At 49.0% G+C, this 26303-nt stretch overlaps 1 long non-coding RNA gene across 2 annotated transcripts in view; it reads left to right on the top strand.

Moving 5' to 3' along the window:
- LOC137861003 (uncharacterized) overlaps positions 1 to 26303 on the top strand; it is a 37249-nt gene that overhangs the window by 6072 nt on the left and 4874 nt on the right. Inside the window, exons 3-5 of one of the 2 annotated variants that reach the window (XR_011099304.1) lie at positions 1684 to 2471; positions 4552 to 4674; positions 10792 to 15917. This is a non-coding gene — a long non-coding RNA (uncharacterized lncRNA). The remainder of the gene's footprint in view (positions 1 to 1683; positions 2472 to 4551; positions 4675 to 10791; positions 15918 to 26303) is intronic. The other variant, XR_011099303.1, reaches the window with a different exon arrangement.

Below are 26303 nucleotides of genomic sequence, written 5' to 3'. Positions count from 1 at the left end.
GCCCTTGTTCCTATCTCCCCCTCCTTTTGTGCACCCCATCTTCCTCCTCACTGAGAACTCAGCCTGGTATTTCCTTCCTTTGAGAAGTCATCTCTCAAATTTTTTTGATTAACAACAAAAACACCTGAGTGCTTTGCAGTCTGCTGGAGAGGTGTGGGGCTTTCTCCCCGTTTAGCACTAAGATCACTTTCTACACCCTCTTCCAGCTGTCTTTTCAGCATTGTCACAGCTGTAGAGGCAGTGAGCTGGGATGGATTTGTCTTGCTCGCTAGCATCAAAGGTGTGTATGACTCGCTTACTCATTATTCCCAGAGCGTATGTCCCAGAATTGCATTATCGCTCCCTTGCCACAGCTTGATGCTGTTCGTTCTTATTGAACAACCGGTCTGAGAAGGATTTTGGAGGTTGTGACGGAGGCTCTGCTTTCCAGATACAGCACCCTCGGAGGTCTGTCTGGCATTCCTTATTCCAGGAACAACTTTTTGCAGTAAAATGGTGCTTGTTTAAGCAGGCTTTGCTTGCTGAGCAGTAGCCTGCTTTGTGTGGTCGCCCTGTGCTCCTCATTATTCATCACTTGGAATCTTTTTGTCGTTTATGCACTGCACCAACCCTGAGATTTGCATTTGCTTTTCTTGTGATGAAAATGCTGAAAAGTGCCAGGTCTCAAGCAGCTCCCTGAAGAACCCTGCTAGAAATACTGACGTTTGAAGATGATTCACCACTGGCAATTACTGGTTGAGAACTGTCAGCCAGTGCTCAATCTGGTTAACGTGTGGTTTATTGATATTATATAGTGCTAATTTTTTAATCAGGATGTTGTACAGTCTGGTGTCAAATGCCTTACAACAGTCCTCCCTGAAGCTGACTTAGAGTCAGCCTTAGAGTCAAGTGGTAGGTGTGACAACTGCCAAGTAGATGTGTCATCTCATCAGAGAGGGCCAACAAAACTAACAGAGCCACTTGTTAAATATATTCCTGTCCTCTGACTTGCCATCATCTGAGACCCACTATGAAACTCTCAGGAACTTCATTCCCAGTTTGCTGAGCCTGTTGCTACCTCAGCGTGTGCTGCCATATCCCTTAGCACAGAAGGAGCTTCCTGGCATTTGGACTGATGCTTCCCTTCCTGCAGCTCTCCTCAAAGTGATGTTAGGATGTGGACTATCTTCAACCACTGTACTTGATACTCAAGCCTGGGCAGCCCTCAGGGAGGACTGGACACATGGCAGATTGTCCTCAACATCCTCCATCTCCAAAGGCAGTTGAATGTGTAACCAGCTGTCTAATCCCCCTGCTCTTGCTGGTGCATGCAAGGCATGAACCTGGGCTCTGAAGAGCACTCAGTGCTATCAGGAGGCGTTTGCTCATCCCCAGACCAAACCTCAGGCTACAGCCTGATGCACCCAACCAACTATCTCAGCTTGGAGAAGATCAGCAACACAACAAACTTCCCTGGCCCACAGTGGGGCTAGGTGAGACCTTGCTTTGGGGGGCTCCTGGGGTGCAGATGGGCCTCTGGCTACTGCTCTGGGGTCTATGCTCTCCTCTCTGCAGCCTCACCACAGCTACACAACTTGCTGAGCGTAAATCAGCTGGTAATCACACCCAGTGATAAATAGTAAGAGACAGGAGTTCGTCACAAACAAATGAGCCTCAACTAACCTCATTTCCTTTTTTTGACAGGATAACAAGCTTAGAGGATAAATTCTTCCCTGCCAGAATTTTTCTCTGCTGCCAGCCACCTCAGCAATTAGCAAAGCCCCATCCTTCCTCTTTGCTGACTTCCAAGCTGCTTGAGGCAGAGGTGGGTTCAGGCCACTTTCCCCAATTTCTGGATTCAGTCCCACAAGTTTTTTTCCCTGTGGGCTGGTGTAGACATTCCCTATCCTCCCACTGTATTCTCTGGAGATGCTTGAGATGCATCCGGATGCCTCTCCTGGCTGGTCAGCACCCCACTGGGCTCTCACACTGTGCATCAGGCTCTGTTGTACCTGTTGCTGAGCTGGCTGGCTGGTCTCCCTTCCTAGGATCAGTGTCCTTTGAGGGCCTCCCAAACAGCCAGAGCTGCCTGGGGAGGCTTAAGGCCAAGAGATCTGGTGAGAATTGAGCCCAGCTCACTGATGGCACAAGGAGCTCTGCACCCTCAGTCAGGGTTTTGCGCTTGATGTCCTCGGCCAGACCAAAGCAGAGCAGCAACCAAAGTGGGTTTTGGCAGGGCAGGGGTAAGCAGCTGTGTGCTACAGGTTCATGTTTCCATTCCTGGGAGCAGGTTGAAGCAAGAGCAAGCACAGGAAAGTCCCTCGTAGCCAGCTAAAGCTGCAAAGTGCTGTTTCAGCAGGGGAAGCTGCTTGTGTTCCAGTGAGAAGCCTGGGAGAGCTCTGAGACAACACAGGGACAGGACAGCATGGAGCTTGTGTCCATCCAAAACCCTACAGCAGGCCTGGCACCTGACAAGCCATCAGGCCCAGCTGGTAAGTCAGCAAGAAGGAGGCTTTTTCTTCTGAAGCCTTCCAGAGAGTCCAAAGTGACTGCTCATGGGGAACCTGGCAGTTCTGGTAAGTAAATTAGCAAGAAACAGCGTGCCTCAGGATCTTCGTTACCCCCCAGCCTAACAACACCCAACCCCTAAATTCCCTTTACACAGTATGTTTGCTCAAACTGGAGCAGCTCCTTTTAGGTGAAAGCACCATATAAGAGGACATGTCTCAATAATTTAAAAGTGCTTTTCTTCACTCAGTGTTGCGTAGTGTTCTCCCTGAGCGTTAAATTGATCCCTTTCCCAATTTCTTCCAATTGGTTAAGGGCTCAGAGAGTGAAATCAACAGCACTTGAGACGGAGCAAAACTCTGCTGGCATTAGGTTTTGCTACAAAGCCGGATTTGCCCAGGGCCTGTGCTGAGGCTTTGTTCGGGTGCGCAGCCTGGGCCTCGCTCCAAGTGGTGCTGGCAGGCCCCATATCCTCCCTGCCCTACAAAGGGACGCCTTTCTGAGGAATCACTTGCCATGAAGTAGTCCCTGCGTGCAAAGAAAATCGCTTGCCGTTTTGATGTAGGCTGACCGGCTGCCTGCTTTGGGACTTGCACGGTCTGTCTGTCTCTTTTCCAGAAGTGCTGAACATGTATAATTCCCACTGACTCCTTTGTGGGCAAGCCGTGGCTTTGACAGGTTTGTTCTACAGTTTGGGGGATTTTTATCACATTTAATGACATCTGAAAAAATGGCAGAATAAAATACAGTTCAGCCTTGCCCCTGCCTGCAGATTAGCATTTCCACCGCGGTCCCGACGTGCTGGCTGAGCAGTGTCAGTGTCTTTCCTGGCAAGAAACAACCGACTGAGTGCAGCTCTGATGCAGGACCGGATCAATCTGCCCCTGTAGTTTGTGGTCGCTCTGAAGTTTTGGACTTGTTCTGAATACAGAATTCAAAACAAAGCCTGAGAGACTGAAAACCTGCGCAGACTGAGAATAAGGTTTGCGTTGAGCCCTGCCAAGCGATAAGGCAGCTCCCCCTGGCTCTGAGAAGTGAACTTTCCTCCCCAGCGGTGGGCAGGTGTGACAGGAGGATGCTGCCTTGTGAAAAGGCTCGGCCCTGCAGGTCTGGGTTCAGGGAGGTTCTCACAAAGCACTGTATGGGCTTTATCCCGCAGTTTATCAGTGGGAGGGGAGGCGAATCAACTGCTTGCTCAAGAAAATGTTGCAGTTCAGCACGTTGGTTATCGAATGTGTAAGGGAAAGATGTCAGGTCCGCTGCTTGGTTGTGGGTATCAGCACTTTGCATATCTCAGCACGGATTCTGGTTCCACAGGCACAATCTGGTTTTCCTAAAGCTTCTTCCTGCTGTGTGTTTGCCTCGGGCTTAGACGGCTCACCAGGGCTTTGGATTGCAAAAATCAGATCGGATGCTCCTATCTTTGTTTTCAACAACAGGGACAAACTTTGCCCTTCGCAGTGCCTGCAGGGCAGCAAGTAATGAATGTTTATGGGAATGTGGGTTAGCTCTGATACTAACCTGCCTGACCTTGCTGGGGAGAATCCCTTCTGCCCTTGCACGACAGGAGGGAGCCTCCGTCTCTGCCGCTGAGAGTCACCTGCCTTCAAGGCCTTCCATGGAAGAGGCATGGGGAGGTGGTGCAGGTGGGGGCGGCTCTTCCCTGCCTGCCTGCTCTCGGATGTGCTCCCTGTGTTGCTCAGATGAGTGCTGCCCCTCTCCTGGCTCCTGCCATGCTGCTCCTTCTCCAGAAAAGACCCTCTTTTCACCCCTGCAAGCAGGGATCTCAAGGCTTCTGGACACAGATGCTCCTCCTTGGGTATGAGGGACTGGTAATGGCCCAGCTTCTGCCTCCGTATTTACTGGGTGTGCCAAGGGCTGCTCCTGCAGGAGGAGCAGGAAAAGCCACAGGTGATGGGCATGGGAAGGATCAAAGCACTTGCTGGGAAAGGAGGAATCCGGGGTGCTTCTTATTCATCTCTCAAGGCAGGGCTGCTAACCCAACACCTTTGCTATCTCTTTCTCTTCCATCTTCTGAGCTGATCAATACCTTTATGTTCACAGGATGGGTCCTTCAAAGTATTCCCACATCTTCAGAGTCACTCAGGAGATTCCCACGGATGGAGAGGGGATTGCGGCATGGTTTCTTGTTCTGAGCTGCTCAAGGTCTCCCTGCTGGCAGAGAAGGTGGGGACCTGTTTCACAGACTGCATGTGGTCAATTAAATCCTGGGAAGCTGTGGGAAATGTAGGATTCCCTTCACGTGCATTGCTTTCCCTGCCCACCTCCACAGGGTAACGTCACACTGCACCAGTAGCTCTGGCAAGATCTGTGATAATGGGCAACAGAGCTGGTGACCACTCCCATGAAGTCTCATCCACTGGGCTATCACAAAGAATTTAATCAGATAATCAGAGCTGACACGTGAACAAAACTTTACCCTCCAAAAATGCTTCTCTCGTCATCTTCCTGCATATCTCAGTGCTGTGCTGCCTGTGCACGGCAGCCTGTGTGGCTGAGTACACTTCTGGTGTGGTTCGTCCTCCTCTATCCTTCTTGTTTAGCCTTCCCTTATTGAATCTGATTGACTCTGAGGCCATTGATTATAAATAAGATCTTGGGGGTAGGTCTGATGGCTTTTGCTCTTTTTTAACACAGCAGGCTTTGAGTCCTGGTTGGGAGCCACTGAGCTCTGCTGTTATATTAAATGATGGTCAGCGATAGGAATGCAGTGGCCACTTAATACCCCAAATTACTCCTTGTAAGTGGGCAGGGTCTGGCTTTTGTCCAGATCTCTGTGCTCCTGGCAGAATGATTCATTGCCTTGCTCTGGCAAATGTATTTTCATCTGTTAGTTTAAATCTGACTTCTAGTATTCTGTGCATTTCTTACAGCTGAGGAATTTCCTGCCCTTTATCCGCCTGTTTTCTTCCAATCTGGGCTAAAATCAATACACTTAAATAAATAAAACCACTGGGCTTGTGAGTACCTCCTGCTGTGTCAGTGGCAGAAGTTAAGCTGAGTGACCAAAGATTAGTTAAGCCATTTTCTTCTCCTGTAAGTAAATTTGCTGTTGTTGAGGCACGACAGACTTGCCTGGGATATGGCATTTCTTTGCTTGACCACAACAGGGATAGTTTGCCAGGCAGCAGATCTGAGGCAGTGGCATCTGCCTCTGGAACAGGGTCCCCGTGCCACCCCTAGCCCATAGGGTTTGGTTTGGGCAAGGCTTTCTGGTGCTGATCCTTTCCCCTGCTTACATGATTGGGACCACTGCTCTGGGATGGCTTTGGGAGCGGCACAGACAGGGCTGGAAGTGGTGTCTGAGAGACGGACAGCCCGCGTCTTGTTCTCCCATTCCTCTGACTTCTGCCTCCCCAGCTCAAGGCATTTAGTAACCTACGTGAAATCGCTCTCAGAGGAAGGAGTTTCTATAGTTTTTCTGGGAGTAGAATAAACTGTGATCTGCAGAGCTGCTGTCCTGCTGGGTGGGACACCCTTAGCTGGCTGGGGTGGTGACAGCACCGTGTAGGCATTCCTGTTGTTTTTGGCAGGCCTGTTTTGGGAGCCCCTCTGAAGGTGAGCAAGGATATCACGAGCTGTGCCCCGAGCTGGGGATGCAGCCGAGTGGAAAGGAAACCGGCTCTGTTTACACACAGATACCTGTGCAGCCAGCAGCGTTAGCAAGAGAAAACAGAAAAGGACATGACAGTTACATTGGGTTTTCATTAAATATTAAATGGAGTGAAGTTTTTCTGGAGTGTGCCCAGGCTGCTGTCTGTCTGGCAGCAAGGAGAAACCAAGTGGGTGAACCCGGGTCCAGAGGTGCAGCACTGCCTGCTCAGGAGCCGCAGCACCGGGGACCCTCCTGTACCACCTCCATCAGCTGTCCCATCACTGCCGTGGCCAGAAGAGAAGAGTTAACTCTTGTAGGCATCTCAGTGGGAGAGGGAGAAGGGAAACAGCTGATTAATCCAAGCAGAGCCTGGCTGGCCCTGATTGCAGGAAGCAGGCACATCCCTGCTTGCGGCTTGTGCACCCCGTTCTGCCAGCTTTAGCCCAGAGGACATCCTCCACCCGCCGCTGGCCACACAGATGCTGGTGGGCTGGCAGGGCGAGGGCAGGAGCTGCTTCCTCCATCAGCTTAGCGAGGCGGTGAGAGGAATCTTCAAACGGGGCTGGGGTTAATAAGTTAAAATACAGAGCCTTAATCCCCCGCCGCTAAATCGGAATGTAATTCAGCTTATAACCACGGCCCAATCCATGTGAATTACAATCACTTTAAATACAGCTGGGGCCAGCCTGGGTTTAACATCCTCCTGAGACATCCTGGAAGCAGAAAGTGGGGCGAGCAGTGCAGCGGGTACCCCTGACACCCCAGGGAGCCACGGCACAGCAGGCAGGGGTCCCACTGCCTCTCTGGGACCCCTGGGGACAGGCACCCCTGGGTGAAACCCCGGGTAAGGGCAGGAGGATGCGAGTGTGGCTTGGGTGTGAGCTTATCTGCCAGGGAGAGGGGGGTGGAGGCTGCTGGCAAGCCCACGGTGCTTTTATCTTTAATTTAGGATGTTTATCTCAAGAGATTCTTCGAGCTTTAAAACAAACGTAAGGAGATCTGTGTGTGTCTGGTGCATCTGGCCTCTGAAAGCAGGCACGCAGGGTCCTGGTGGCAGGGCTGGTGATGAAGGCTCTGCCTCCTTCTTCCCTGTTTAACCCATGTCAGGACGAACCTAGCTCTCCTTCTGCTGCCCCAAGGAACCAGTAGAGCAAAGGGCTCTTCTCCCAGCTTCAAGCAGCAGCGGGCACCTGCAGGCGGTCCCAGGGGTGCCCAGGAAGATCTCTTACTGCAGCTAGCTGTCACTGTTACATTATTCAGCCCCGGCTTTCGCAGCTTTATTGCTCAGCCCCAGTGGGGAAGGAACAAGTGCTCATTGTCTCCTCATGCCACCCCAGCCTGGGAAAGTGGAGGTTTGGGAGCCTGAATGGGAGTTGCTGAGGTCTTCTGCCACCACTGACCCACAAACCTTCCCGGGAAGCCTTGGGCAGTGTCAGATGCTCCTCAGAAATTGAGGGTCTTGCTGGCTGCTTTTCCAAGCGTTGAGCTGGAAATTCCCTGTGGGAATGAAGCTTTACTTTTGTGGGCTGCTAGGCGTAGGCAGAGTTCAAGGAGTCCAAGTTACTATATTGGTGGGGAGAGATCAGAAAAAAAGATCCTGTTCCCAGACCTGTGCCTATTCTTGGGCATTGTTAGGAAGATGCTGACAGTTTTTTCATGCCACTCTATTTTTTTTGTGGTTTCCTTGTATTTCTTCTTCCTGTGCTGAATGGCTAGTGCTGTTGTGTTAATACCAGGCCAGAAAGAGAACTTAGTAATTTCTCAAAGCCTGGCATGCAAAGTGCCTGGAGTACTGGGCTGGACAGCTTGTGAGTTTTCTGTGGGTGTGATGGAAGCGAGCTGGGTTCTCGGGTGCTTTCCCAAAGCCCTGCTAGCCTGTTTTCTACATTTAGATACAGCTTACTTTGCAGCACTGGTAGAGCTGAGAGGAGGACAGATGTAGGGAAATGCAGATCCAAGATAAACTGCCTCCCAGGCTCTGGGATCCTGGGCTCTGGGGCAGCAATGCCTGCAAGATCAGCCCCAGCCCTGGGCTAGAAGGTCATCTTCCCAGCTCCTCAGACAAGCTGTGTGCATGGTGTATGACCACGCTGCTTTTGGCTCCTTACAGGAACATACGATCAGCGGGTGGACCCCTCGCCAGGCAGCTGGGTTGGTGTGGCCCTGCAGCTGTTCCTCTGACTTCCCTGTTCCTCCCTGTGTCCACCGAGACTTCCATGTGCATCACAGCCTTGTCCCCTCTCAGCAGCGGGACGGGCGTTCACCAGACCTAGGCCTTCCCAGCTAAAGTCATCGAAATGTTCTGAATTTTTGTGTGGTTTACAAACACGCTGTTTGTTTCCCCAGTGCTTGCGGAGTGCTGCGAGCAGTGCTCCTCCCTTTTGTTGGTCTGACTGTTCTCGTGTGCCATGCAAGCACGGTGTCAGAGGGAGGGAGATGCTCACCTGAGCAAGGCCAGGATGGTGCTGCCTCGTGTCACACTGCTTGCCACCAGGACTGCCCACCCCTAAGCACTGCATGCCTGCAAGGAAGGTCTCATCTCTTTAGGGGTGAGCTGCCAAATGTGCTTTGAAACAGGGGTGGTCCCAGGACATTGAGCTGCATGAAGGACATTGAGCTGTCCCACCTCGGACACAGAGACCTACCCCTACCGACAGCAGCCAAAGGACAGGCGTCTTACTGTTTGTTTTTCAACATATTGCTTTGCTCTGTTGCTCTCTTTAAAACCTCTCCTTGCAGGTTTCCTCTCTGGACAAATGTTAAAGGGCAGTCCCCACCATGAGCCCCACCAGCAGCAGGACTCATAGGCAGGCTCCTGTTAGAGAGCGCCTGGCACGGCATCCCCACTGGAAAGCAGGAAATTATCCTTCATCCCATGTGCTGCAATGCACAAGTGGGTAATGACAAAATAAGGCTTTCAAGTGGTCCTCATGGAATTACAACATCTGCTCCGTCCTTCGTGCAGGCTGCAAAACGGGGAAGACTGAGCAGTTTCATGGGAGATGCTGGCCCCATTTGCGGTTTCCTGTGTGCTGGCAGAGCCACAGAAGTCACCAGGAAGATCATCCTATGACTGCAATAGGTCAGAGACAAAAGGACCTCTGCGTGCTCATCCCCTCGCCCTCCAACAGAGTGACTGGAGCCGAGGGCAACGCCAGGGCAGGCTGAACTCCTGCCCTTGCCTTCCCCACAGGCGACCTCAGGACCAGAGCACCAGCAATCCCACCGGTCCAGGCTGACACCAAGACACGGGTAGCTGGCTTAGCTCTCCTCGACCATGGACGTACCTCTCCTAGCTCTGTCACTGCTCAGCGCTGAGACGCCGTTTGAGAATAACAAATAACCAAAATGCTTTGTCAGCATGAAAGCCCATCACGCCAGCATCGGCTGTGTTTGAAATACAGAAGCAGGGCTGTTTTTGCTGAGGAACTCCCCCAGAGACAAGCAGCTCCTGCATTATTAACAGTGGTGCTGATGAATCCCTGGTAATGAGGCACGCTCGCTCAGCCAGCCAGCGAAGTGGCCGTGGCCCTGCCGTTCGCAGCCCACGTTGCAGTACTACGTTTGAGAGCAAGAGACGACTGCTCTGGGGAGCAATTGGCAATGCTCTGCTGTAAGATTTGGCTACTTTCCCTAAAATTTGCTAACGTTCTGCCAGGCGTGAGCTAGGTAGGCATGGAAATCCCACTTTTGTTCTCTGATGGCTGTGAAAAGGGAAATATGAGGCTGCTTTCCCAATGACACAGACCTGTGATTAAAGAAAAAGACCTGTTCCTTGGCTCGTGCTCTGCTCTGCTCCAGAGAGCAATGTGGGCTGTGCCCTCTAGTCTGCTTCGTAATGGCTCAACAGATTTTGCTGTTAGGAAAATCTTTGTCCAATTTCTTTAACTCAATTTCATCTCGCTCCATTTATCAATTCTCCTTTTGGTTTCTGGATGCAATTACTTTCCCACTGTGGCCATTATACCTCCTAGGATACTTGTAGAATAGGATCGTATGTACCCTCAGCTGACATTGGGCCAGGAAAGACATCTCAAACTCTTTCAGTTTTTGCTAAGTCAAACCTCCTCTGAGCTTTCCCAGCAGGACAATACTTTTCCGACAATATAGTGCAAGGGATTAGCAGCATATGCGGCTGCAGAAAGACTGGTCTTCCTCCAGTGCATAATATCATGCCTCTGTAGTGCAACACATCATTGCTCGTGCTAATGCATTTTCAAGCAGTGTAATTCCCCCAGCAGTTCTGCAGAGCTGCTTTGTGCTGCAGACACCCTGGTGCTTCGCAGATGTCACATATGATGTCAGGCTTCTGACGTCATTGCTGCATGCAGAATGACTCTGTTAGCCTCAGATGTGTTCATGCTACGGATTTCCATCTGTTGTAGAGTTTCCATGTGGTATGAACAGCATCGATCTCAAGTACTTCTCTGTTCAAGCTGAGGAAAGAGAAAACCCTGTAAGAGCTAAGAGGGCTGGTTAACATGATATAGGGATAATTGGAGTCTTTTTTTTTTTTTTTTTTTTTTAAGCAGAACTTCTTGTGGATCTTGTGAGTAGTCTGTAGTAAATGCATAGTCAAGGCAAAGAAGAGAGAGGGCACAAAAGTTCCTGATAAGGAACTTGCTCCCTGAAAATGGCTGACAAAGTGAAAAGGCTGAAGTTAACTCTCCTGTACTTTCAATTTTTAGGTGTATGACAAGCTATTCAGGAACAAGGGATTCCAGGATGCCTTTGGGCTCTGATTTTGGCAGTAGAGTTCTACAGATGTCCCTCTGAGCTCACATAAAAGACCAAGAAACCCTGACAAGACATTGGAGAAGATCTTGAAGATGCCTATGGCACTGGGAATCAAACCCAGTGGCACTTAGGACTGAAACAGTGAGAAGCGAGAGAGTTTGCTTTGGCATCAAGGAAGGCAGAACTGAATCTTCAGAAGGGGTCGCAGAAGAAGCCATGCACTGAATGGGCTAAAGCAAAAGTCTCATCTGTGTGTGAAGTGGTGCAGCCTCAGGTAAAATGTTACTAGTGTAGGGCTTGAACAGATCAGAAGTGTGATAACTTAATGCAGGGACTGAGTTACTAATGCCCAGACTGCAAGAACAGCATGGAGCTCTGCCTCTCCCACCATACTGAGCACCTGCTGCCTGTGCATGCCCCCAGAGCCCCCCAGGTTGGGCAGAGACAACATGCTCGCAGTGCTGGGGGTTCAGGGGCCAGCCTGTGATGCACTGAGAAGGGGCTGGGAGCTTTCTGAGCTGGCACAGGAGGGGTGGGAGAGCTCTCCCTCTCTGGCACAGACCACCTCTCCTCCTTGCTTGCAGGCTTCGTGCCTGCAGTGCCAGTCCAGGCTGCAAGTTAAAAATCCTCTGTGGAACAGAAATATCCCTGCTAATTGGTGGCAGCAGGTTACGCTATCTAAATTTTGCAAGACCTGCCGCTTACACGTTAATCATCCTGAAAGAGGGATAGGTTAAAGCAGGATGAGACCTACCACTGATCCCTCGAGCACCTCACCAGACGCCTCCTCCACCACCCTGGCTCTCTAATGGCCGTTCCCCTTCTGCTGTGGCTATCCTGCCATAGCAGGATCTGCGTGGCACCACTTCCAGAAAAGCCCCACTAAACTCCTCTTAGAAGGCGAATTTCACCATGGGCACAGGGCAGGAGATCTGCCCTCTCTTCCCAGCTTGGCTGCTGACCACCTGGGGCCTGACCTTCCCCTCCAAGATGCAGTTTTGTCCAACTGCACCTCACGAAACACTCCCCCAGAGCTGGGCCGTGGCCTGGTCCCTCCGTCGTCTCCCCTGGCGTTGGCCATGTCCCCGCCGCGGCTGAGGACGGCCAGCCCGCCGAAGCGAGCCTCGGAGTGACGGGGCCGGGCCCCTGTTTTCAATTAACGTTGCTATTTCTGAAGGGAATATCTGCGGCGCAGGGAGGTAACCCATGGCAACCATCTGCTAAACCGCGATTCACGCCGCCTGGGCTTATCGGGGAGGTGGGGCGCGGGCGAGATGGGGGCTGGGGGCGACGCGGGGGGGAAACCTCCCAAATCTTGGCAAAACGGCCTCCTGTCCTCGTCCCCCTCCAGCACGGTGCCTGCTCGCCCCTCAGAGTCCCACGCCACTGGATAATTTATGGGCGAGCAGCTCACCGTGGTCGCTTTGTTTGCGGCTTGCCTCTAAATATAGCCCTGCGCCGGGGGATGCAGGCGAGCGCCCGCCCCACTGTCTGCCCGCGGCTCCGGCTGGCCAGAGAGGGGTCTGTCCTGTGTGGAGTGGGGCTGGCAGACAGAAGGGGCCACAAGGGGTTTCACGTGCTAAAAAGAAGTGCCCTTGTCCCTGGCCCCTGCTGCAGATGCCCTTGTGACTTTGAGTGGGGCTAACACATCACACGTGGCGCCCAACTTGGGCGCTGAGGTGCTGACGGGGCAGTATAATAAGTAGCGAGCAGAAATAAGAAGCTACTCTTATGTTTTAAACATAACATTAATTAATAAAGAAAAGGGGACGGTGTAGATACTAAAAGCCCTCATGCACCGAGGAGAAAATTTTCTTTCTCTTATAATTTAGAGGCTGCCAGAGCGTGGTTTTGTGGCCCCGAATGACAGCAGCCACGTCGGTTTGGGGAGAAGGCTGCTCTGCAGTCACACAGAGACCAGCCCTGCCCCACTGCAGGAGGAGAGCTCTCGGAAAATAGATAGCGTAAGGATAAAAGGAAAAGGTCATTTTCAGACCACACCACTCCATCACATCAACGTTAATTCATGTTAGTCTGTTACTTTGGATGTAACTGAATGCCATGAAAAATGACTGAGATTCCCCGGCCCAACCTGGCAGTGCACTTCAGCAAAGCTATCTAATAGGTTTATTATAGTTTATTGAGCAGCCGTTAGCAAGGAGTAGATCAGAACTACTGCCCAGATGCTAAATGGCCTTAGGAGTGATGGCATTTTTGGAAGAATTATTGTGGCAGGATGGGTAACTCGGTGTCTAGGGCCCCGTGCTACCTCCATCCCTGTCAGAAGAAATAATGGCCAAATTTCCTTCTGAGCCTCATGGCCCATTGGACTAATGCGTAGGGGCCAGTCTGCATGGCACATAGAGTACCTTCAGCTCCCCCCGTGTGGACGATCCCTCGCAGTTACTTTTTATGAGCAAGGCATTCTCAGCACCAGAAGCCACGCTCCCGCCTCTCCTGCTGCACCCCAAAGGAAATTCCCTTCTCCCCATGTAGCAAGGAACGATCCTGGGCACCAGCCCCTGCAGGGATACGCAAAGTTGCGTCCTGGCTCTCAGCAACACCACAATTAGCTCTAATGGGGAGAGACTTGGACAACATTTTGCTTTCCCTGAAGAATGACCTCTGTTTCCTGCAACAGAAAAAGTGACTTGCAAATCTGTTTTGCAGAGCGATCACACTTTATTACCAGGCAGAGTTAATAGCAAGGTTATTTTGCTATTAAAAAAAAATAATGAAAAAAGTTAAGCATCATATTGCAATGTTAGGAAACAAGGTTAAGGAGAGAGAAGACAGCAGAAGGCTCCATCAACATCTGCCTGCAAGCTTAACTCCATCCTGCCCGCCAGATCCAGCTTGCATCTATTCAGCACACAAACTGGGGGTGGATTCCAGCAAACCCTCTCCCTGGGAGAGCGAGGTTTCAAGTACCTACCCCTCCTCTCCTTACAGTCCATTATTTATGTTCCTATCTTTTCAGGAGAGCTGTAGAGTGAAGGGTATCGCTGGGGATTTTACAGGTACTCATTTATTTTATGCTAATTTAGGGGCTCTTCTCACAGAGTGGTGTTGCTTTCAGCCACCCAGCATTTGTGAGACTACTCATGGAGTACTTTCAAGCTTACTTGAAAATAGACAGCCCTGATGAGAAAGGGGACTGTGCACTGCTGTTCTCCAGCCTTTGCTTCCATCCTTCTTCAAAGTCAGTCAGGTGAATGGCACTTAGAAGCTTCCATCGTATCATTTTCCACATTACTCAGTGAGCGAGTTCTTCAGCATCCTACAGCCGTCTTTCTGTTGGATTCTCTATTCCTCAGCAGAATTACTTGCAATGTGCTCTCTTACCTGATTTCATGCATAAGGACCCCATACTTTTTTCTCATTACAGCCCCACTTCCCACAATTTATGCACTACTTCTGACACCCACAACTCGAGTTACCCTGCAGAGCTCCCACGGAGACTGCACAGGACATACTAATGATGCCTCCGTCTGACTCAGCCCCTGGCACAGGACCATCTCCCCCTCTTGTCAGGTTATAAGAAATAGGAGATTTCCCTCCCCTTCCAGTGAAGGACTAGCTTTCAGTGCCAGCCTGGAGTGAGCTTTAAACTCATGGTCCCCTTCTGCAGCTGCCTCCACAGAAGCTCTCTCTAGCATTGTCCCACCTTTCCCTCCCCTCTCAGGTCCCATTTGTCTCCCAGCCTTTTTACAATTCACAGCCCACACACCACAGCTCCCAGACACCCCACATCACATCCAATACATAGATACCAGATATAATGGTGGCCCCTAACAATGTGCAATGCCACTGTGATGTTCAATAGGACCACAGAACGTTCAACTTCAATGGGAGAGAGATAGGTGTCAATTCAGAGGGAGGAAACAATGTTGGCAAGCAGTGACCTGGATCATTCACCAGCTGAACACTTGTGCGACTGGGAAATTGGTCCCTGCCTCTCCCAGTAGCAGGGATGCAGTGTGCACGTGCTATGCAGGAGGCTCCCTCTCTGCCTCAAAAAATTTCCACTTGAAAAACTCCAAGGTGTGCACTAGGACAAAGTCAGAGGATGGTAGCAGCATATACAGAGCTGTATAAAAATCCCAGGTAATGAACTGGCAGCTCAAACTCAAATGAGATTTGTGCTCAGCAGTGTTTCTAAGGAGTGCTGCTTCTGCACTTTGCAGAACTGGGGGTGTCAGGAGGGGTGTAACTGAAGTAGAAATTGTTGTTTGGTGGGCTCAGTCTTTGTGAATTATTTTGGGGAAGTAAGAGAAGAAATCAAATATACCCATACTCTTTCCTTATGAGTATAATAATTAATATCACTTGAATGATCTGTTGATAGCACAGGGCCTGATGACTTCTGGTGCAACTCTGTGATAATGATTAAATTCAAGGCCTTCCAGCCCTCATGTTTGCAGCAAATGGCCTCTTTTACCTCATTCCAATCCTTTTTTTTTTTTTTTTTTTTTTTTCTCCTCTTAGTAAGCAGAGGAATCCCCTTTTCACCCTGTTTTAATTACAGGAGCCACGTGACCCTTCCTGGAGCAGCTGCCACACAACCAAAATACATACACCAGGCCAGCAGGCTCACAGAAAATATGTAAGTAGGTTACATGGGGGCGGGGGAGACCATTAAACACAGCAGGACCCACTTAACTGAGTACCTGTTAGAGGAGCAGAAAGTGGTGGAGGATGAATGATGGGGTGGCTCTCCTTCCTCCAGCAAGCCCCAGCGAGACTCAAGCTGGGTGGAGAGGGAGGCTGGGAGAGGAGCAGAGGGGTTTGATGTGTGCTGAGGCTGGCGTTGCTAATGATTGCTTCCCAAATAAATAAATCAGAGAGCTCAAATATGCCCCCGCAGCTATTGCTCTGGGCTAGTAGCTGGAGGGCTTGTGTAGCTAATGCGTTCTCCAGTGCTGGTGGAAAGCCTTCACTCTGCTCCAGGAGAGGAGCCTGCAGAGGGGTGCCAAGCCTGGCTGGCTCCCCCAGCCCTCAGAATGGTGGGGGAGGACACCAGTCCACACACTGCTTCTGCAGGAGTGTCCCCAGAGCAGGGAACAGCAGCAGCAAGGTAGGAACAATGTGTGGGTTTGGGATCCACTCTCCTTTGTGAATGCTTTTAGGGAGTGCAGGCAGACTGAGTCTTTCCTCCCAAAATACATTTAAATTCTAAGTTATTAAGGGTGGTGTTTTGACATGGCCCTGGATAAATTAAGGACTGCCTTATCTTTTGGAGAAAAGTCCCTCTAGCCACCCAGAGAGCACCTCTGGCATTTGATTAGCCAGGGAATTGTTTCTTGCCTCAACCGGGGGTAAAAACTGTGTTTGGTTACATTGCAGTATGAGGGTTTTTCACCAGCCCCTGTATTTATATAATCTTTCTGCTGACAAATACACCCAAATCAAACATCTAAATAGGATTAAAGTAGGCAGCTTATTACTGGCTCTTGAGGAAGAGCAGGAATTATGGTAATCAGTCATAACAGTGAAGTTGGGGTGTCTGACCCCTACAACTTATCCTTGAAAAATACTATACAAATAGCTTCTGAATCAGTAAAGAGTAATTTCATATTCACTGAATAATAGAGAAAAGCACAAACGAAAATAGCCAGATCTGAATATCAATGTATTTTGGGTTCTTTCTTGTTGAGAGGAAGACGAGCATAATCACAAGTGAAATAAGTGCCAGGCCATATTTAACCCTCTCAGCAGTCCAGCGAGTAGAAATATAAATTGTTCAAGTTTTCCAAAAATAGAAAATCGTCTTGCCACAGTAAACGGTGCCTGCTGTTCAGTTTGGGGTCCACCTCCCCTTTTGCAAGAGAAATATTCAGGGATGTTTCCTGCCCTTTGATGGCATTTTGCTGCAAATCCCAGTCAACCCTGTGCAGAAGCTGCCTACACTGCTCCTGATTTCCAGAGAGAAAAGTCAGAGGATGCACACCCCATGCCTGGGTCATGTCTGAATGTGATGGTCATGTACAATGTTGTTCTGGGGAATGCAGTGCACAAGGGCATGGTAGCTGGCATAATTTTTCCTCTCCAGGTGGCTAATTTAAATTAATCCTATGGAGTTAGTGACTAAAAGCAGTCCTTACCTCATGGTGGCTACCAGCAGCCTGTTTGAAAAGGGTTGATGAGTCCCAAGGGTGTTCTTGATGGGCAATGTCTCCATCTTTTAAAATCATCCTTACAGACAGGTGATTACTTGCCTTATTGGCACTTTCACCGATGGAAATGAGAACTGAATGGGTTGGTTGAATGTTTTTGCACAGTAATTTATGCTTGTGGTCCAATATAGCTCATATTGAGGATCTATTCCTCTCTTATAACTGGGGCAAATTCCATCTCTAGAAGCTCTTCTTCCAAGAGAGGATGAATTATCTAAGCCGTCACCTGTCTGGCACCATTCAGCTGCTATTTATTTCTGACATGTTCGTGTCAGTAGAAGGCTTTCCAACCTCACAGAGATACTGGGAGATTTCATTTATACAATACTGTGAGATTGTCTGATCAAAGGCATACAAGTGGAAATCATTACTGTTATTTTCAGGCATGTCTTTAATCATAGATTCTCCCTATTCATCGCAATCATTGCAATTGTAACTCAGAAGTAGGTTCCCTCACCACCTGGCCACTTGGTGCTCTTCTAATCTCTGACTCTTGCCTATACAGTGAGATTCCTCCTGTATCCCTCCTCCACCTCTCTGCAATGCAAACGTGTTCACTAAAATTTCCTACAATAGCTTCACCTTACATGGATTTGTTTCTGCAAACCAACATGATATTGAACTTTTTGCATCCTGAATCTCTCCCGCGAGGAAATGAGAATAATACTTGGTGCTGTCTATGCAGGGACCATTCACAGTGCTTGACAACCTTGCTGAAATGACTGAATTACATTCCTATCAGCAGAAAATCTGAAATGAGTTACAGCTATTTATGAAAGGAAAGGGAGGAATTTGCACATCTTACTGCAGAAAGGAATAAGCTTATTAATGCCCCATCTTTTTGACAATTTACATCTCTTTTGTCTAATCACGCACTGAATCTCAGTGCTGTGGAAGCTTCAGGACAGAAAAAATGAGGTGTCTGCTTTCTGTTGTTTCTATGGGATTTGGGCACCTAATGTTATGATAGAGCTGGTCTGTAGCATCTCCCCAAACCAATGCATGTGAACTTTTTTCCTCCTGTCTGTCTTTTACCTGTAAAGACATTGGGAAGTGTGGTGGGGAAAAGTGGAGCACCTCCAGAAAGACCTATGTGATGGAGGACATCTAGTCTACTCTGTGAGTTTTTTTCTGAGGGTCCTCGATCCACTAGAGCCAAGAGAGTTCATCTTCTGCACTCCTGGGTTGTGTTTCAGAGGCTGGGTCTTTCATTGCCAAAAGGTGACAAGCTGGCTAGGGTGGTTTTGCTCAGTAATTCAGGTCAATCCAGCTTGAAGATGGCAGTGGAAATCCGGTTTAGTTTTGACCATAGTGATATGGGGTGCTGGAAAACATGAGAGTGTCAAAAAAACATTTGGTATTAGAGACTGCCTCCAGTGACAGGAAACCTCGTGCAGGCATTGACTCTGTTTCCATGTGTTTGTCCCTTTTCTTAAGCATCCTGTGTAGTAGCTGTTGCCACTTTCAGAAAGGCTGAGGTGTTTCTCAAGTCCCATGCCAGGGAATAAAAGGCTTGGAAGGACAGGAACGGGATGTGGAGCCTTCCCATCTTAAATCACAAATTCTAGTCTGGACCCAGGTCATCTGAAAGTTGTCATCACCTAGAATTTCAATCTGCTTATATTTGCCCTGCATGATTAAATATTCATGCCTGGATATTCTGCCATGCATGATGAGAATATGCAATGTAACCTCACTGGAAGGACTCTGCTGCAGATGTACCAATATGCTGCTGCTTGCTGAAATGAATTCCGCTTTTGTTAGTTCTCTAGATTCCCCTTGATGGACTTTAGTCTGGTCTTGGATTATCCCATGTGATCATCCCATTCCAGAGACTGATTTTTATTTTATTTTTTTATATATGCAAGCACAGAAAACCATCCTCATCTTGCCCGATGAGGCCAAGGGCACAACAGACCATGGTAAATGGCCTCCTCGCTCCTAGAGACGTGTGATCTATCTGAGCACCAAGAGATTGCTGGGCAGCAAACCCTTTGCTACAGATCATAGCAGAGCAACAACCAGCTGATGGCTAATTTCCTTGGGGCTGGCAGCCTGGTGCTTTGAACAGCCTGAACTTCACTTAAAAAAAAATTATAGTGATTAAGTAAACACAGCTATAATGGAAATCTTTACTCTGCATATTACAAACCAAAATGGCCATGAAGGGAGCAATTATGAAATCTCAGGACTGTGGTGAGGGGAGGAATCATTTGAGCTGTGCTGTTGTTTGTTTTTGTTCATCATTTATTTCCCCTGGGAAACTTGACTCTGAAGCAGTCTCTGCTGCGTTGGAAGATTCTTTACATTTTCGTTAACCCAGTTTTCCATTCAGTCTTGAGCAAGATGGGAGGAAAGATAAGGGTTTTACACAAAGTCACAAGGCACGATAGACTACCTTGGGGAAGGATTCCTAGATCCCGTTTCCAATTCCCATTACAAGCCCACAACACGAATTGTGCATTGATCGTGCTCTCTCTCTGTTAGTCTTCAGTGACATGACTGATTTTACAAAGATTTGAGAGAGTGGTGAAGATAATGCAGGAGTGGCAATGTTTAAGCTGCACTAATGGGAACTGTAATGATGGCTCAGAGACAGCGGACCTCTTCCCTTTCTGGAGATATATGGTTGTTCCTAGTGGGTCTTTGGGACTTGCTCGATTCAGGAAAATGATAGTGTAAAGCAGCACCAGGCTTTCAGCTTCAGCTGATTTTTGCTGATGTTTGTTCAGAACCAGAGGGAAATTAGCTGGTAGACTGGCTCTTAGCAGAAAATTGACTGAGAAATGGAGAACGCAGCAGAGAAACAGTTGGTGAATGATGGGATGAATGGTAATTCCCAGGTAGTCATAGCAAAAAGATTGATGCGGTCCAAAAACCTAATATACTTCCTAAATGTATATAATAATGCAAGTTCAGGAGCTGCTTCGAGGGCAGGAGCCAACTTGGAGACCTTTTCCTTGACTGAACAGGCTTAACCAAAGAAAGAGGATCTAGCGTTTCCTTGTGAGCCCTGCTAAAGCTACAGAGCTTGGTGCTAGAACCAAGTGGTGTGCAGACGTGATAGCAAAGCAAAGCAACAGGCCAATAAATCATGATTGTTCAAGACCTTCAGATGAGGACAAACATTTCTGTTAGAGGTTTAGTGCGTCCCAGGAGTGGAGAGCAACCCAGAGAGACTTGAAAAAAGGGAACAGAAATGTTAGCAGTTCCTATTAGATGGCTATTAATTAGGCAAGGAAGAAAATTGCCCTGTTAACCACCAAAATGTTTCCCCAGCTCCATGGTGGGCTGGTCCCAGAGAGATGCTGTGTGAGAGAGAGGGCAGATTTTCTCCTTCCCAGGTGAAACACAGACAGTTTGGGTACAAGGTGACAGAACTGAGCTACTGGATGCCAAGGTGGCCTGAAACAGTGTCAGAGTAGGCAGTGTATGGGGAAGAAGGGACCTAATTTGGAGGAAAAGGGAATGAGGGCTGAAGGAAGGGATTGAGTTTGGAGGGATAGGAATAACTATGGCATGGATTTGACAATGGGCTGTTGCTATTGCTGGGGCAAACCAAACCAATGCAGGGGACCCTCAGCACATCAACACAAAAAGAATTATTATTCCTTCTCTTCCAGGGTGATTATCAAACGCATACCCACAGGTTGGTCTGAAACCACCTTCCTTATTCGTCCTCGCTTCTTCCAGAAGCCAATTAAGTCCTTCCCGAAGAGATACTCCATGAAACAGAGGCTTTTCTGAGACGGGTAATGGTTGTCACCCCAGCGCTAATCATAATGAATCACGCTCGGGCTCCTGTTGTGCTCATATTTTCAAAGAGATGTTGGTTCTTGATCCATTCATTAATATTAATTAGCAAGGAGTCACGTTTCATTTCCCACTTATGTGTCCAAGCTGCATCATCCTTGTGTACCCTCTGATAAAGGACCAGATGCCATTTATGGCTGGCACAAAATAATTAGCTAATAGTTAAAGAATACGTATCTCAAGTTAGTTAAATATTTATGCCAGACTTTTTCCATTTTGGCTTCCAGCCCTCATCTGGGGGTTGCAATGCAATTTAGGGAGGATATGAGAAAGTTTTCACAGTTGTATGCAGCGAGCTTTAATTATACATTCTCCATATGGATGCAAATGTTTGATGTTATACAGATGTTGGCAACGAATTGACCACCAGGTACCAGAGTAGAAATAGCAGACTTCAGCAAGCATATCAAAATCTAATTCCCTTGTTGTCACTGCATGCTGCATAATGCATCAGTCACTCTTTTGCTTCTGATCCAGCCTCTTTTGCTCAGTCAGAGATCTCTGCTGCAAAATATTTTTAGGCAAATGAATAAAAAAAAGTGGCCAGGGCTCGAGAGCGGGCACGTGTGGCTTGGGTGTAACTGGAAGTCACATCCTGCATCTTCCCTGGAGCTGATTTCTGGCAGTGGGAGAGGTGTCTGCCTTTGTGAGTCCTCAGGTTTTGCTTGTAACAGCCATGCAGGGTGCCCTAGATCATTTGCTTCACCTCCTGGGAGCTCTCTCAGGCAGCCCTGTGTTGTTCCATGCAGGATGTGGGGCTGTGAGCCTCCAGCACCCGGTACCATGAAATGCTACCAGGAGGAGCAAGGACATCCAGTGCTCTTCTGAGCTGCACAGGAGCTGGGGCTCCCTGTGCTGTGCCAAGCAGAGGAGAGTATTTTCCCTCCTGATGCTCAGCATCACGTGGAGATGTGCGTGTGTGTGCAGCTCCCAGTGCTCATCCTGCCCGAGGGGCGCAGAAAGAAGCTGGGGGCAAAGGCGGCGGAGGGCTGTCAGCTGGATTTCTGCTCAAGGGTACACACGGAATATCTGCTCTCCTTAATACCTTATAGGTGAACAGTAATCCTTTAAGGGGTCCTGCTAAAGGCTGTCTTTTGCTGACCTTCCACTCCTACTTGTGTCGAGAGGGTTTGCTTCTGCCTGCTCAGGAGCTCAGAACACCCAAATTATCCGCAGCATCTTGAGCAGATAATTACACCGAGCCAATCAGTGTGATAACTTGGGCGCTTTCACCTTACTGTGCTCTTTGATAGTCCCTCATCCAGCCTCGATGGGGACACAGTTCTGCTGAGCCTTCATTTTCTGGAGCAGGTTTGGGCAGGGAAATGGTGGTGGTGGCGGTGGGGAGAAGGGGTAGTGCTGGCTAATGCCTACGTTAGAAATACCAGGTGAAAAAGTGCTTGTGATCAGCTCTCATGGGAGTATCACACCCTCTAAGCAGGTAAGATGGGATGGCTGTCTTGTGAGCTGCATCTGGGGCATGGGAAGAAGCAGTGACCCACACCTTTCCTAGTTAACCTGCAAGCCTCATGCTCCTGCCTTCGAGCTTGCCTGGTTTCACAAGTAAGCAGAAATAGGCTTACTCACTTGGGAGATGAAAAAACTTCTAAGAAATATGTGGGTGCTATAGTAGATAGTGTTATGCTTCACCAAACAGAGCCCTTCCCTTTGAGTCAGCCTGTGCTTTGGCGATCCAGCCTCTACAGGCAGATTTTTTTTTTCCTTTGGACTAAATTATGAAAACCGTGAAGGATTTCTCAAGGTTCCAGTTAAATTGCAGTTTTTGCCATTCCAATCTGCCGTTCCATCTCTACAGGCAAAAACAACTGCATTTTCCCTGCCACCCCTTCTGTGCTGTGAAATAGCTGTCATGCTCTACCCCAGAGTTAGCTGCATTGTTGCGGGGGAAGAAATGTTTTTTCTGTCCATGCACGAAAGTGAATAGATAAATCTCTTGAGATGAAGAGGCAGTTATTTTGTCCTGAAGAGTGGGAAGTGGATGGAGGAAACAGAGAGAAGCCTACAGTGAGCTACAGCTCAAGAATCAGTGCAAAATATTTATTCCTTGCAGAGGCAAAGGAGAGCAGTCCCACTGTTTTTCTTCTCCTAGGTTGGGAGCACAGGAGTGACACCGGAGTAACACGGTTCTTCCCTCCCGGGAGATGGCTGTAACGACAGAGGTTTTAACTTATTGTATTTAATAAGGAGGGGAGAGGCAATAAAGCAACAAAATGAAACTTCTGCCCACAATGTAGCAGGAAGGGGAAAGAGGTTAAAGTCCAAGTGGCAAGTCTGAAAAGTGGAAATTGGGAGTGCACAAAGCACTTCTGCACAGAGCTGGCTCTAGAGATGAAGGATGCTCTCTTTCTGTGGTTACCTATACTTATTCCTGTTAAAGGTTTTTAAGAGCTCTGCCCTCCACATAGCAATGCAGAACTGCTGGCACTAGGATGGATGTGTCCATGGTGCAGGGGGCCTGGTTCTCACCTTGCTGGAGGCCTGTACAAGTTCCTGCTTTCTATGATCCGTGCTTGAGGGCAGAAGTGTTGGTTTGCAGCCCCAGGAGAGTAATGAAAAGTTAGCAGGAGGATTCTTGCTTTCCCTTCTCTTCCAGGGATTGTCTGCTCCTTTCTTTGTTTAGCTGGAAAGAAGAAAGCATGGAGGACCAAAGAAAAGGAGGTGATCGAGTGTCTCCATAGGAAAGGTTCCTCAGTAAAGGAAAAATCCTCTCGCTGTCTGGTGAGAATAACACGCGGTGCTCTAGTTACGGGGGGCACGGGTGAAGGGAGCTAGTGAGGATGCCAGAAAAAGAGTGCAGCAGGCGTCATTGCATGGTGGTGATCTACTTTTAAGTGATACCAGAAAAACCTATTAAATATATAACCTCAGCGCCCAGAAAAATGTGTTAAGAGGTTTATTCGTGTAGGAAAAGCTTCATCTTATAAATATAGATAAGGGCTTCTTTTTTTCCTCCTTCTTCTTTTGGATTTCCTATACAGAAAATGCATTTGGACTGTAATTTCCCTTCTGGGAAGCTCTACCTAGTTATGCTGCTTGCTGTCTGGCAGGACTGCTAGGTCTGTGCTGCAAATGGGATAGGTTGGCGTGATGAGTCCTTCGTAACGCTGATCCCACTGCGCCCTGCTCCAAGCCTCATCCTGCAAAACCTTGTGTTTGTGCTGCCCTGTGAGAGGGCTGGTGGTTTCCCTAAGCAGTTTAGGACCATTGTGTGCTGAAGGTGAGGCGTCGCTGCTGATCCTTTCAGGCCATACCTCCTGTGGGGCTGCTGCAGACCGACCTGTGTGGGGAGGAAGATGCAGAAAATAGGTTGATCCTGCTTTTTTTTTATTTTTCTTTATCTCTCTCAGCACAGACGCTTTCTTTTCAGGCCCTGCAGGGCACCTTAGGTGGAAATGCTGCCATGGAGATTAAATAAACCTGTGGTCCTTCAGGTTACCACCTTCTTTGCTCAACAGCTGTCTTGTTCTGAGTGGGTAGAACAGGAGCTGTCTCTGATCCCCATCCTCATCTACCAACAAACGTCCAGCCACTGTCCTTCTGCTGATCACAAATCAGACTCTCATCTTTGTGTCCGTCCTCTTCAGCCCAAACTAAAACATGATTTTGTTTCTTTGTTTTGTTACAGATGGCTGTCAGAAGCTCATGCTCAGCAGTGCTAACACCAGCCTGTTCTTGCTCCCAGTCCTCCCCACCAGTGCCTCTCATGGTATCTATCCCTGCCCCACATCACTTGGCCTGCACTCAGGGCCTTGCTGTCTTCCCACCCACCCCATCTTGTCTTGTGTCACACCGCTGATGTGCAGCCTTGCCTAGCCATCCACACACTCGTCCAGGCGCTAGACCATCTCATAACAGCCAGTATCCTATCCGTGGGCCTCGACAGGGAATTAATGCTCTGAAGACACTCTTTCTAACGATGCTGGGCTGGGTTATCCCCCTCTGCTTGGCTTTTTGTCTCCTCCTTTGCTTCTCCCTTGTTTGCCTTGTCTTTTCACACCCTCAGATCTCTTCAGCTGTTCTTGTGCTGCCCTTTCCCAAACAACTTAGAAAGCATGGAGGCCTGTGCTGACCTTCCCTTCCTAGTTCTTCACACAAACATTGCTGGTTTGTACTTGCACAACCATTCCTGCCAGTGAGGAGGCTTCTGTGGACACCCGCGATACTCCGTTGTCATCCCTTTTCACATTTCTCCGAAGCTCTTATGTGTGGCCACGGGTAAGTAAACAAAATAACTGCAAACGTAGACACTCCAGTGGCTTAATCACAATGACTAACATTGCCTCGTGGCTTCTTTGTGCTCCTCTTTCCACATGTAGCTGCTGCTGCTCTCCTTGCCACTCAGTAACTGTGAATCAGGGCACTTCCTCTCCCCTTCTCCACCCCACCTACGTGGGGGCCCTGCTCCGTGCTTGTTGCTCCTAGGGACTATGACAGCTTCCAAAATCACCCCACTGCCACAGGGTGACTCACGTCCTGCTGCTACGGGTAGGCTCCCTACGATGAATGTGAAGGACAATCCCATCTGTGTGAGTTGTGAAATAGCCTGGTGATGGCATGTTTGCGTTATAACACCGTTGTGTTTGACTGCTGAAGTGGAAATGGAGCTATCTGCTGATTGCATTACGAAACTCCTGCCTTGCTCCTTCCCAGGCTCTGTCTCTGGTCTGGGACACGCTTGCAAATGTCCCACTGTGGTGTGTTTCTTCCAGGGTGCTTTGAGTATTTTTTCCTGATTGCTTTCTGCCTCAGGAGCACGATGATGTACCAGACCTGACCTCCGACGTGAGGTCTGTCTCTGCGCTCATGCAGCCCGGTCCGAGTGCCAGCGCAGTGACAGGCAGCTCCTCCGCTGTTGGCAGGGGCACTTGCCAAAAAGCTGTGAGATGCTTCAGTGCGCACTACTTTTTCCTGTTGGGGTTGAAACCAAGGCAAAGAGGAGCGCACTAGTTAACTTTTTATCCTAAAACAAGTCTGCGGGAAAGACATTTGCTGTGGACAGTGAATCCACCTGGCAGTAGGCATCCTGTAGATCTGTTGCCACTTCTCCCAGCCTCACCAGGGCAGGTGGTGACAGTAAGGAGGAGGGGGAGAGAAGTATTCCTGGCTCTTCAGAAAGGGCTCTTGACTCCGTTTGGTTCCGGGGGTGTAGGCTTGCTTTTTTTTTTTTTCTTTTTACTGACAGGCCTGCCTGCGGTGGGAGAAGGATTGAACCACAAAGCTTTGTGACCCTGAGGAAAGCTGAGACCAAAACCAAAGCAGGGCTCCTCACTACCTGAGTCCAAAACCCATCACTGACCCGTGAGCCTACATATCTCCTGTTTGATCTCCACAGCCACTACACCCAGAGCACATTGCTCAGGCCCATGTCCTGGCGGCCTGTGAAAGTCTCCAAGGAGGGAGACCCCACAGCCTCTCTGGGCAGCCTGTGCCAGTGCTCACTTCCCTGCATGGTA

Source organism: Anas acuta, chromosome 1 (genome assembly GCF_963932015.1).
Source record: "Anas acuta chromosome 1, bAnaAcu1.1, whole genome shotgun sequence".
Lineage (NCBI taxonomy): Eukaryota > Metazoa > Chordata > Aves > Anseriformes > Anatidae > Anas > Anas acuta.
The sequence above is the reverse complement of the archived record's forward strand: the minus strand, read 5'-3'. Positions and strand labels throughout refer to the sequence as shown.